Source organism: Petaurus breviceps, unplaced genomic scaffold (genome assembly GCF_028583685.1).
Source record: "Petaurus breviceps papuanus isolate PSGF00001 unplaced genomic scaffold, PetGlider_PUasm1.0 118, whole genome shotgun sequence".
In the NCBI taxonomy this organism is placed as follows: domain Eukaryota; kingdom Metazoa; phylum Chordata; class Mammalia; order Diprotodontia; family Petauridae; genus Petaurus; species Petaurus breviceps.
In genome coordinates, this window is record NW_027185616.1 from 18,194 (window position 1) to 28,881 (window position 10,688).

Here is a 10,688-nt window from a genome sequence, read left to right on the forward strand (position 1 = left end):
CAGAGTCAGAATACTGATAGACCATTGGTATAAATTAGTATGGTGTTACTGGTGACTCAGAAAGAACAGTTCTCTGTAGAGAGACGGAGACAGAGACAAGCCTGAATCGAAAAAGCCCAAGGAAGTCAAACCCTTCTTCACTTTAAGTTCCAGTCTCTGCATACAATGGTTATTCGTTTTTTGGGAATGGCCCAGAGCAATGAAGAATGACTTAATACTTAGCCACTAGCAGCCACTTTTTTCTCTACAGATGTGTCATCCCAAGCAAGGGAAATTGTATGAGATTGATACAAGCTAAACCTGGGTAGAGAGGACCTTACTTTTATTACTCTTGGCCCTTGTCTAGTTATGTAATGTTCCCCCTTTCACCTCTGGGGCATCTCATCTATTCAGCTAGAGCTGAAATTGTCACTGGCGAAATTATAATATCACTGCCTATACTTTTGATAGCTTTTGTCCAAAACAGGGAGGTGATAGCTTCTTATTTTCAACTGATTCATTGGGGGAGAAAAATACAGGCTGCTACAATAAAACTTTCTATCCACACACCATTTGCTTGACAGGATTTCCTTAGTTTCAGTGGCATAACTTATCCTTACTGCTCTTCAATCACTTTATAATAAAAACTGAGATTGCAAAAATGTTCATTGTCGTTACCAGTGATGGAGCAGTAACTACAGCCTTTCAGGAAAGGGAGGGAGGCAGAAACAGAATAGGGAGATATTAAGCTAGGAAAATGGGCTGCTAATCCACAGAGAATTGCTTCTCACTCTAGAGAGACCTGAGGGGAATTTAGATAGCTCTCCAGAAGATCGGATGGACCAGTGTTGTAGAGAGGGCATATTTCCCACACCTATATTTGAGGTAGCCAGTGGGTCTGGGTAAGTATGCATATGTGGGGACTTGTGCACTATAAGCAGTCAATGTTAAATCTCCGTTGGACCAAGTTCCCACTTCTTGAGAGTCAAGTAATGTGCTACTGAACTTTAGATCCTAAATGCTGTACTCAGTCCTATATGGAGGGGGCAAGGCAGGGATAATGGTAGTGACAATTGAGAAGTTTGTAAGTCTATTCTCTTCTGCCTCCTTTTAAGTGTCCCTTTAGTCAATGCTGCTGCCCCTCATTTCTCTCACTTCTGGACACCCAGTATCCTCAGATGACTTTTGTTTCTTAGTGCTAAATCTTACTCCAACCTGCCCTCTGTTAGCAGTATAGTGTGCTACAAAATGATCCTTCCTTCTCTATCAGTACTCTCGTTATTTCAGTGTCATTATTTCAATTAGACATCATAAGCCAAATCACACTCAAGTATTAGCAACTAAGGAGAATCCAATGCATTACCCTTTTGAAGAAACACCACTTTTTATTTAGTATAGAGTCGTGGTTGGAGAGCCAGCCTTGATGCCAGATCATATACTGACATATACGTCTGCATGGCTCTGGATGAATTACATAACCTCTCAGCATCCCCAGGCAACTCTGAAACTATATATACATTACAGAGTGGGTGCCCACTTGCATTTGCAGAGAGAATTTCTTCACTGGAAATTATCTATTGCAATGAGAGCTTAGATCTGACTCCCCCTCCCCACCTCCTGTTACAGTTTATTCCTTCTCACATGAAGATATTTTTATTTTAAAAGAGGGTACTAGGTGGTGGTGCTTTGACTTAAAGGAATGTATTGTTAATAGTGGAATTACATTGTGACAGATGAGAGGGGAGGTAAGAGAATTTTAGGGTTAGAAGAGACCCTAGAATGTAAGTTCCTCGGGAGCAGAAATTGTTTCAATCATTGTAGTAGAACCCTCAATGTGAAACACAGCACATGGTACATAGTAAGTGCTTAAGAAATACTGGCTGACTTATTGATCCAAGTGGTGATACAGTTTAATCCCTACCTGGAGATTTTATTGGAGAGTGCATCCTTTTAATATCATGTATGTGATAAATGCATTTGTATATACATACATGCATGCTTTGGACAAGTACTATGATTTCATTGTTATAGGCAACTTTCATTGAAACACCCTCTACCTCTAAGACTGGGACACTGGGACATTAAGTAATTGAGGGACAAATAGCTAGTACACGAAAGAGGCTTATAAGACTTGAAGCGAGGGCTTCCTGACTCTAAGGTTGACTCTGTCTATTATGCAACACGGTCTCTCTTACCATGTAGATGTAATCTCTCTCTATTGTGCATACTGTCTACAAGTTTCTAGACTCAGTGCTTCATGCATGAGATGGGACTCAGCTTCATCTCTTGTATTCATTTGGTGGAAATGTAAATGGGGAACCAGTGACATGGGTAGTTGGAAGGGGAAGTCGGCTGGGGGAGTCTTGTGAGGCTCTCATAAGAACAGTATACTTTTCTTGGGGACACATGGAAAGTGAGTGAGCTCCTTGTTGTTTATAGCAGCTTTGGAGATGGTCCTGAGCAGTCTCCTAATGAGCAGAAGGACATAGCTTGGGGCAGCTAGGTGGTGCAGTGAATAGAGCACTAGCCCTGGAGTCAGGAGGACCTGAGTTCACATGTGACCTCAGACACTGGACACTTACTAGCTGTGTGGCCTTGGGGGAAGTCACTTAATCCCAATTGCCCTGCCTTCCCCCCTCCAAAACAAACAAACAAACAAACAAAAAGGACATGGCTACTGTGTTTTAGTTTGACAATGAACTTGAACCCCATCCCTTTAGGGGCTGTCAGATTCCTAACTTGTGTTTTTGGAGGCACTGGTTAGGTGCCATCTCAGACAGTTTGCTCTAATAAAGGGGCTCTTACCCTTTTTTATGCCATGGACCTTGGGCCCCTTTTCAGAATAATGTTTTTAAATACATAAAATAAAATATATAGGATTACAGGGAAAGTCAATTATATTGAAATATAGTTATTGATATATGAAGAAACCCGGTGAAGAATACCTGCTCTAGTGAGAAGAACCTTGGTCTGGAAATCAGGAGACCTGAATTTTAGTCTTATCATTAACTAACCACTGCATTGGACAAGGCATTGTCCTCAGTTTCCCTATCTGTAAAATCGAGATAATAAAGCCTTATTTTACCTCTCTTGTAAGATCACTGCCAACCTGAAATGAGAAAATAACAGGTACAAAAGTTCTAAAAAATAGGTATATGTGCTTTTATGACCTAAATCCCCTGCAAGGTTTGTGAACTTTGTCATTGTAAAAGCAAAAGCTGGTTTTGGGTCCGTTGTCTCCTTGGGTTTGGGTTTGACCTGCTCTGGAGCCTTTGAACTATTCCTGGGCCTGTGGCATGTGTTTAACTGGGTCTGGATTCCAGCTGAGGCTTAAATGAACTAGATTTAGGAAGGGCCAGTGTTGCAGATCCACTTAGTTTGGCTAGATCAGCAGTTCTTAACTTGAAGCCTGCAGATCTCTGGGGCCAATTTCAGGGGGCCCAAGAACTTGGACGGGGAAAAAAAAATACATCTTTGTTTTTACTAACCTTTGGCTACCTTTGTACTTCCATGCATCTTATTTTATGCATTTAAAAACATTATTTTGGGCGGAGGCCTATAAGTTTTGACCAGATTGCCCGAGGGGCCCAAGACACAGAAAAGGCTAAGAACTCAGGTCGAGATCATTGCTCTGTGTAGAATCTTGTCCAGAAGGCTCCACTATCCCTTGGGAAGATGACTTATCCCCAGCCTCACTTATCCCAGACTGGAACATTTGGGGAATGGGCTTTAGGGATCATTTGAATGTAATACCTCTGCTTATTAGCTAGTTGGCTTCTAGTGAACTCAGTAGGGTCTTTTATTGATGCTGTTTATTTCCTGTATGCTGATAAATGTGAAACAATATGATGAAACTCTTTTCCTTATCAGCTTTCTTTTTTCCTTCTTTAAAACTGACAGAAGATATTTGCAAGGAAAATGGTTAATTAGTAATTGAGAACAGAGGGCCAGTTTTATCATTATCTATGTCAAGCCTATCTTAGTGGCATCTGACTAAGTCTTAGGGTACTGACAATGCCAATTTTTATCCATTATTTTTCCTATTACAGCTTATTCTTTTTCACATTAGGGTCAGACAGAGGTTGGCTTTAGTCCTGTTCATGAAGATAAATAGCAGTGAATTCTTATAAGTCTGGGATGGTCATAGTTTCATTATTGAAATATATTAATAATATTTACTTGTGGACTTTAGAACCCTGGAGGAATCTGAGAATGGAGGTAGAGGGAGGGGAAGATCTGTAATCTAAGTGTGGAGACTCCCTCACTAACACAGAACATGGATCAGCCAGTGTGGAAGCTTCCCCCACCAATGCAGATCATGCTAGTGTGTAACTCAGTAGCACAGTAAAGCTTTAGCCCTCTGGAGGCACTGACAAGCTAAGGGATTTACCCATGATCAAACATCATATCTGTGACTTGGGTAGGAATTTAACCTTAGGTCTTTCTGCCAAGACTAGTTCCCTTTCCTCTATGCCATGCTGCCTCTTCTTAGGCCTTCCCTTCATTTAAACCAAAGACTGTTTGGGGTTAGAGGAACAGTAGGTATTTCTTTCCATTTGGGCAAATTCTTAATTTTTCTTTGCTATGTACTGTTTTTCTTCTCAATGAAAAATTTCAGGGGATGGAACTAAAAGGCAAGCTTACTATTTAATGTCAGCACCTAGCACATTCTTTCCTCAGACATCCAGATTCTCTGCAGGTGTCATTTTCTACTTGATCCTAAGTTCAACCCTTTGGGAAATAGCATTAATTTTCTCTCTATGAAAGAGCTTTTTAGCAAGTTACTGCTTCGATGTGCAAATAGCTACCTGAAAACTTGAAAGACTTGATGTAACATTGAAAAGTACTTCATTTCCTTCCCAGAAAACTTCACTTAAAGAAGACTGGCTCAACAGATATTACCTTGGCTTCATAAATGGCTCCCCTGCACACTTCTTCAGACAATAATCTCCTCTGGAGGTCAGTATCTCCTCTGATTACTCTTTTCTAATTCCTGGAGGAAAACTTCTTGTAACATTGCCTTTCTGCTTCTTCTAGGTCTTTTTATGGAGATACGCAGCTTATCCAGGGATAAAGATTGTATTTGTTTTTTATTTTTTAAAGAACAGCTCAAAGGCCTGTGTATCTGCCTGAGGCAGCCAGTCTCCAGTGCAAAAACGCCCTTAGCTTCATTAATGTCTTCTATTCGATTGTACGTGGGTCTCTTCCCAACATTTTGGCTTAGGGTATGTCTTCATGTTCCCCAAAGATTCCTTAGATTAAATTCAGCTTAATAAACTTTTAAATAAAGTGCTTTATTAAGGCACTATGCTAGGTGCTAGGTGGTATGGTGGAAATAATGCTGGACCTTGAGTCAGGAAGACCTGAATGCAAATCTGGCCCCAGACACTTACTAGCTATGTGACCCTAGGCAAGTCACTTAACCCCTGCTTGCCTCAGTTTCCTCATCTGTAAAAAGAGGATAATAATAGCACCTACTTCCCAGTGTTATGAGGATCAAAATGAGATAATATTTGTAAAGCGCTTAGCACAACATTTGGCACATAGTATGTGCTATATAAATGTTAGCTATTGTCAGCTATTTTTAATGGCCTCAACCGTCATTTCTTTTTTGAGGGGGGAAGGCAGGGCAGTTGATGTTAAGTGACTTGCCCAAGGTCACCCAGCTAGTAAGTGTCAAGTGTCTGAGGTCAAATTGGAACTCATGTCCTCCTGACTCCAGGGCCAGTGCTCTAAATGCAAGGGATATGAAGATAAAAAACAAAACTATCCCTGCCTTCAAGGAGCTTATCTTTTACTGATAGGATTATGTGTGATATAATATGCACACATATGAGTACATACTGTGCAGTTTGAGGGAAGAGAGATTAACTACTGAGGTCATCAGGGAATCCTTCTTGAAGGTAGTGGCACTTGAGCTGACCCTTGAAGAAAAGATGAGTATTGAGAGAAGGCGACTTGAGGAGGGTGTGTATTCCAGGCATGGAAGATGATCTGTGCAAATGCATGGAGGCAGGAGATGAGCTGATGAGTGTAGGGAGCAGTTTAGTGTATGAAGCCACAGAAGTAAAATGAGAGAAACCTGAAAAGGGAAGATGACTCCAGATGGCAGAAGCCCTTAAATACTGTGCCAAGAAACTTATATTTTACCTTAGAAATAGTAAGGAGCCACACAAGACTTTTGAGCACAGGAGTGACACGGTCACATCTGTCTCAGCAAGATTATTTTGGCCGTTGTATGAAGGCTACTTTGGTGGAGATGAAACTAGAGGCAAAGAGAGCAGTTAGAAGGCTCTCACTGTAGTCCAGAAGAGAGATGGTGAGGGCCTGAACTAGAGTGTTAGCCACATGAGCAGAAATAAGGCTAGTTCAATAGCAGTAATGTGTCAGACTTAGATAGATAAGGAATTTGTGTGCTATAACGGAAAGGACACTGGGTCTAGAGTCAGAAGACCTGGGTTCTGGTTTCACTTCTGAAAGTACTTATGTGACCTTTGGTAACTTACTTCACTAGTCCTCATTTTCCTCTTCTGTAAATTTCTTGTTTTTTTTTTTTTTTGCTTTTTGGAGGGGGGAAGGTAGGGCAATTGGGGTTAAGTGACTTGCCCAAGGTCACATGGCTAGTTTTGTGATAAGTGTCTGAGGTTAGATTTGAACTCAGGTTCTGACTCCAGGGCCGGTGCTCTATTCACTGCACCACCTACCCCGCCCCCCCCCATCTGTAAATTGAGAGGATTGGCTGCTAAAGCTCCTTCTTATTCTAAGTCTATGATCCTATGAACTACAAACTCTTCTTTATGCATCCCTCACAGTGCAGTGACACATACAAGTTGAGTATCAGGGACAACACTTCCATCCCACACCTACCAGGGTAAATATTCAATTAAACTGTAATCATATTTCTGGGATGAGCAGGCTATCATAGTCTTCTAGTACTACAGTCTTTTGGGAATTAGATGCATGTATCAGCAAGGATAGGGCAGCTATGTGGTGAAATGGATAGCGTGCCAGGCCTGGAGTCAAGCAAGACTATTCTCCTGAGTTCAAATCAGGTCTGAGGCACTTCCTAGCTGTGTGACCCTGGGCAAGTCACCTATTTCCTCATCTATAAAATGAGCTGGAGAAGGAAATGGCAAACCTCTCTAATATCGTTATCAAGAAAACCCCAAATGGGGTACAAAGAGTTGGACATGACTGAAAAATGACTGAAAATCAGGAAGGACAATGTTAACATGGGCCTTGTGGTTTCATTTACTTAAAAAACCTCCCCTCTGGCTGAAGGATCAGAACTTACCAGTGATGGTGGTGAAATGGGATGGAGACGTCATGGTGACAAATGGTGGAGTGAGATACTTAGCCTTCACTCCCTCCCTTACAAGGCGATCCATGTTAGGGGTGTCAACATCTTGATCATAGTTCCAGCGAAACCCATCGAAGGAAATCACGAGCAACTTGTTATAGCTTCCCTTTGTCCTGGGGACAGGATGGCAGGCAGCATGGCTCAGTACGATAAGTAGAAAAGCAAGGCATCTGGGCACCTCCATGTCGTGAGAGCTGAGACGCAGGGACGGTGCTGGATCTGGCACTTCCATCTCCCCCCTTTTTTATCGGAGGCTGGGCAAAGTCCAAGTTGATAATGCTGTGTTAGCTTTGTCCTAGAATTAAAAACACCCAGAGAATAACAAAACATTTAAAAGGCAAATCCCATAAAACTTTGCTAATTTATATGCCACTAACTCAATTCAATAAATATTAAGTGCCTATGCTGGGTAAGGCACTGCTAGGAACGGATGATAAAAGAACAAAAAATGAAATACTCTCTGACTCCAGTGAATTTATATTTTCCTGAGGAATACAACATGTACATGGAGAAGTAAATATAAATATGAATCCTGGCTACCAACTAGATAACAAGTTCTCCTAAGAGGAAATAACCTCAAATATTGCCTAGCCCGTGGGCTTCCTTATTGTTAGCAAGTAACACCAAGTGGCTGGAGTTATTTCTCTTTGGCAGAACTTACAAAGACATTTGAAGAGGGTGAAGGTCCTAACAACTGGGAGAATCAGGAAAGGCTTCCAAGTGTTCTTAGTGTTCTGAGCACCGCAGGAAGCGAGGGTTGCTAAGAGTAGAGGTGAGGCTGGGGGTATCCCAGGCGTGAGGGACCGCTGGGGAAAGAGTGGGCGGTGGGAGATGGGAGGATGACCTTACAGTTCTATCATTAATTCAGAATTCATGGGTCTGGACTGAAGTTGATTATTATTATTATTATTTTTTTGTGAATCTGTGATTCCATTGGTGTAGAGAAATTCTGGTGAAGAAATCCCCTTTGCATCTACTGGCATATTGGCATCTATAGTGTGATTTATCTCAAAGGATTGCTTGGGGAATTGAGCTAAAAAAAACTGTTGAAAAAGGTAAGGATCAGAAGTTTTGATCCTTGCCATATTTTTCACAAGTATCTTTCCTTTTTTGGTTTCATACATGTCATTCTTCATCAATGACTATATCCCATAAAATAATTTACTTATGGTTATAATAATAGCTAACATTTGTGCAATACTTTAAGGGATTTTACATATGTTGTCTTACTTGATCTTCACAACAACCCATGTGAGACAAGTGCTATTATTATCCCCATTTTGCAGATGAGGAAACTAAGGCTTAGAAAGGTTAAGTGACTTGCCCAGGTTCAGCACAGCCAAGTAGATATTTGAGGTAGGATTTGAACTCAGGTCTTCCTGGCTCTAAGTCCAGAATTCTATCCACTGCACCACATTTATTATAAGGAGAAATACCTAACCACCCAAATTCCTTCTCCTGTCTCATCTGGTCTCTTTCTTTTAAACCACTAATATAGAAGATCAACAATGGTGTCTTTCAGGACCTGGGTTTGGATCCGGCCTCAGACACTTAACACACACACACACACACACACACACACACACAAACTAGCCGTGTGACCTTGGGCAAGTCACTTAACCCCAATTGCCCTCCAAAAAGCAAAAAAACAAAAACAATGGTGTCTTTCTGGAGAAAATAAAGAGGATATGCTCTGACTTTGTAATGTTATTTGAACGTATTATAGTGACCAGTTCCTGTCTCTTTAGAAAGTACTGAAAACCAGCTAAGTTGAAGGGAAGAAAGGGAAGCATGTCTGAATATGTTACTTCACACAAGTCTTCTCCAATTGTTTCATGTGTGTGCACTCTGTCTTCCCTACTAGGCGGTAGGCAACTAGAAAGCAGATCATATCTTCTGTTTCCCTTGTGTAACAGGACTGTCCACGTGAATGACCAATAATCCCCAGTAAACTGCAGCGAAGAAGGCATTCTAGAGACGGTGGCTTGATAAGCAGGGAGGCAGAATACTGGGAGGGTAAGCTGAGGGATCAGGGCTGTGCAATGAGGAGGTTGCCAATGTAGACCTCCAGTCCCATAAGGCTGTCTGGGGGGATCCTTTTTTTCTGACCTCACTCAGAGACACAGACTCAAGGCTGGTAATTTCTTCCTCTATGTGTCTCTTCCCCTTCTGCTTCTTTCTTGGGAGAACATGTGTCAGTTTCCAAAACTTACTTCTGTCTCATTAAATTTTATTTCTGTCTTTCTATTCATCTTATCTTTAAAGTTGGTTTTTAAGAGGAATTGTGCTTAACCATTGCATTACTGATCGAAATGTTTCATTATTCAAATGTAGCAAAGAGAGGCATTGTGGGAATGGAATGCCTGGGAAGAGATTAGAGAAATATAATGACAATATATATTGACCAGAGCAGTTTTCTGGGCTAGGGGCTCAGGGCTGTAGCCAAGGGAATTATTGATCCAATTCTTCATCTTCCCAGAACAAAGAGAGAAACTTAAACCCAGATTTTTCTAGTCCAATCGATTAGCAGCTTTGTGTTAGGGGAAGCTACACTGAAGTAGGTTAGTATGAGAGGTGAGTCTTAACCACTTAGTCTTCCCATCATTTGCTTTTTCTTCTTCAAACTAACTTAAAAGAAAAACTGAGCCATGCCTTAGGGGAGGAGCTGAGACAGTGGCCATAGAGAAGTCATTGCCCACTGAGAATATTTGGGAAGTAATGACACCATGCATAAGGGTGGGGGCTGGTAAGAGAGCATGATGACAACTCTGCCCATCCAGCTTAGTACCATTCTTACTTGCCTTGTAACCTCCTATAACACCTATTTCAGTTTAATAGACAGTAAGTGCCTACTATGTAAAAGGGAATGAGGATTTTTTCTTTTGGTCCAGATATACAACTTAATTGTTATAGAGGAATTCCCACTGAATGAACTTCCTCTACCAATACAGATGGGCAACTGTTTGCGACATCGTTTTAGACAGTTGTGTAGGGGTATTGAGAGATCAGGTTCATGCGGCCAGAATAAGTCAAAGACAAGACTTGAATACAAATCTTCTTGACTCTGAGGCTCTCCCTTCACCTACTATCCCATGTTGCCTTTGTGCTGATGTGCTAGGTTCTGGAGATACCAAAGACAAAAACAAAAATGTCTCTGCTCTCAAGCATTATAGTCTATAAAACTCTGTATATAGTGGTGTGATAGTAATGGCAATTAAAGATTCCCCTGTATTGGCTTGGTTTTCAAATTGATTGTATTAAAACCCAGAGCTTGTTAATCCCACCTGTGGGATGGACTTTTTGATGTGAAAAGAAAGTCCTGACTGGGAGGAGCTGGTGACGTAGATTT

The 10,688-nt window shown here is 41.3% G+C and overlaps 1 long non-coding RNA gene across 1 annotated transcript in view; it reads left to right on the forward strand.

Moving 5' to 3' along the window:
* The first annotated feature begins 4,840 nt into the window (after window positions 1-4,840).
* LOC138161129 (uncharacterized) overlaps window positions 4,841-10,688 on the forward strand; it is a 37,086-nt gene continuing 31,238 nt past the window's right edge. Inside the window, exon 1 of the long non-coding RNA XR_011168281.1 lies at window positions 4,841-4,938. This is a non-coding gene — a long non-coding RNA (uncharacterized lncRNA). The remainder of the gene's footprint in view (window positions 4,939-10,688) is intronic.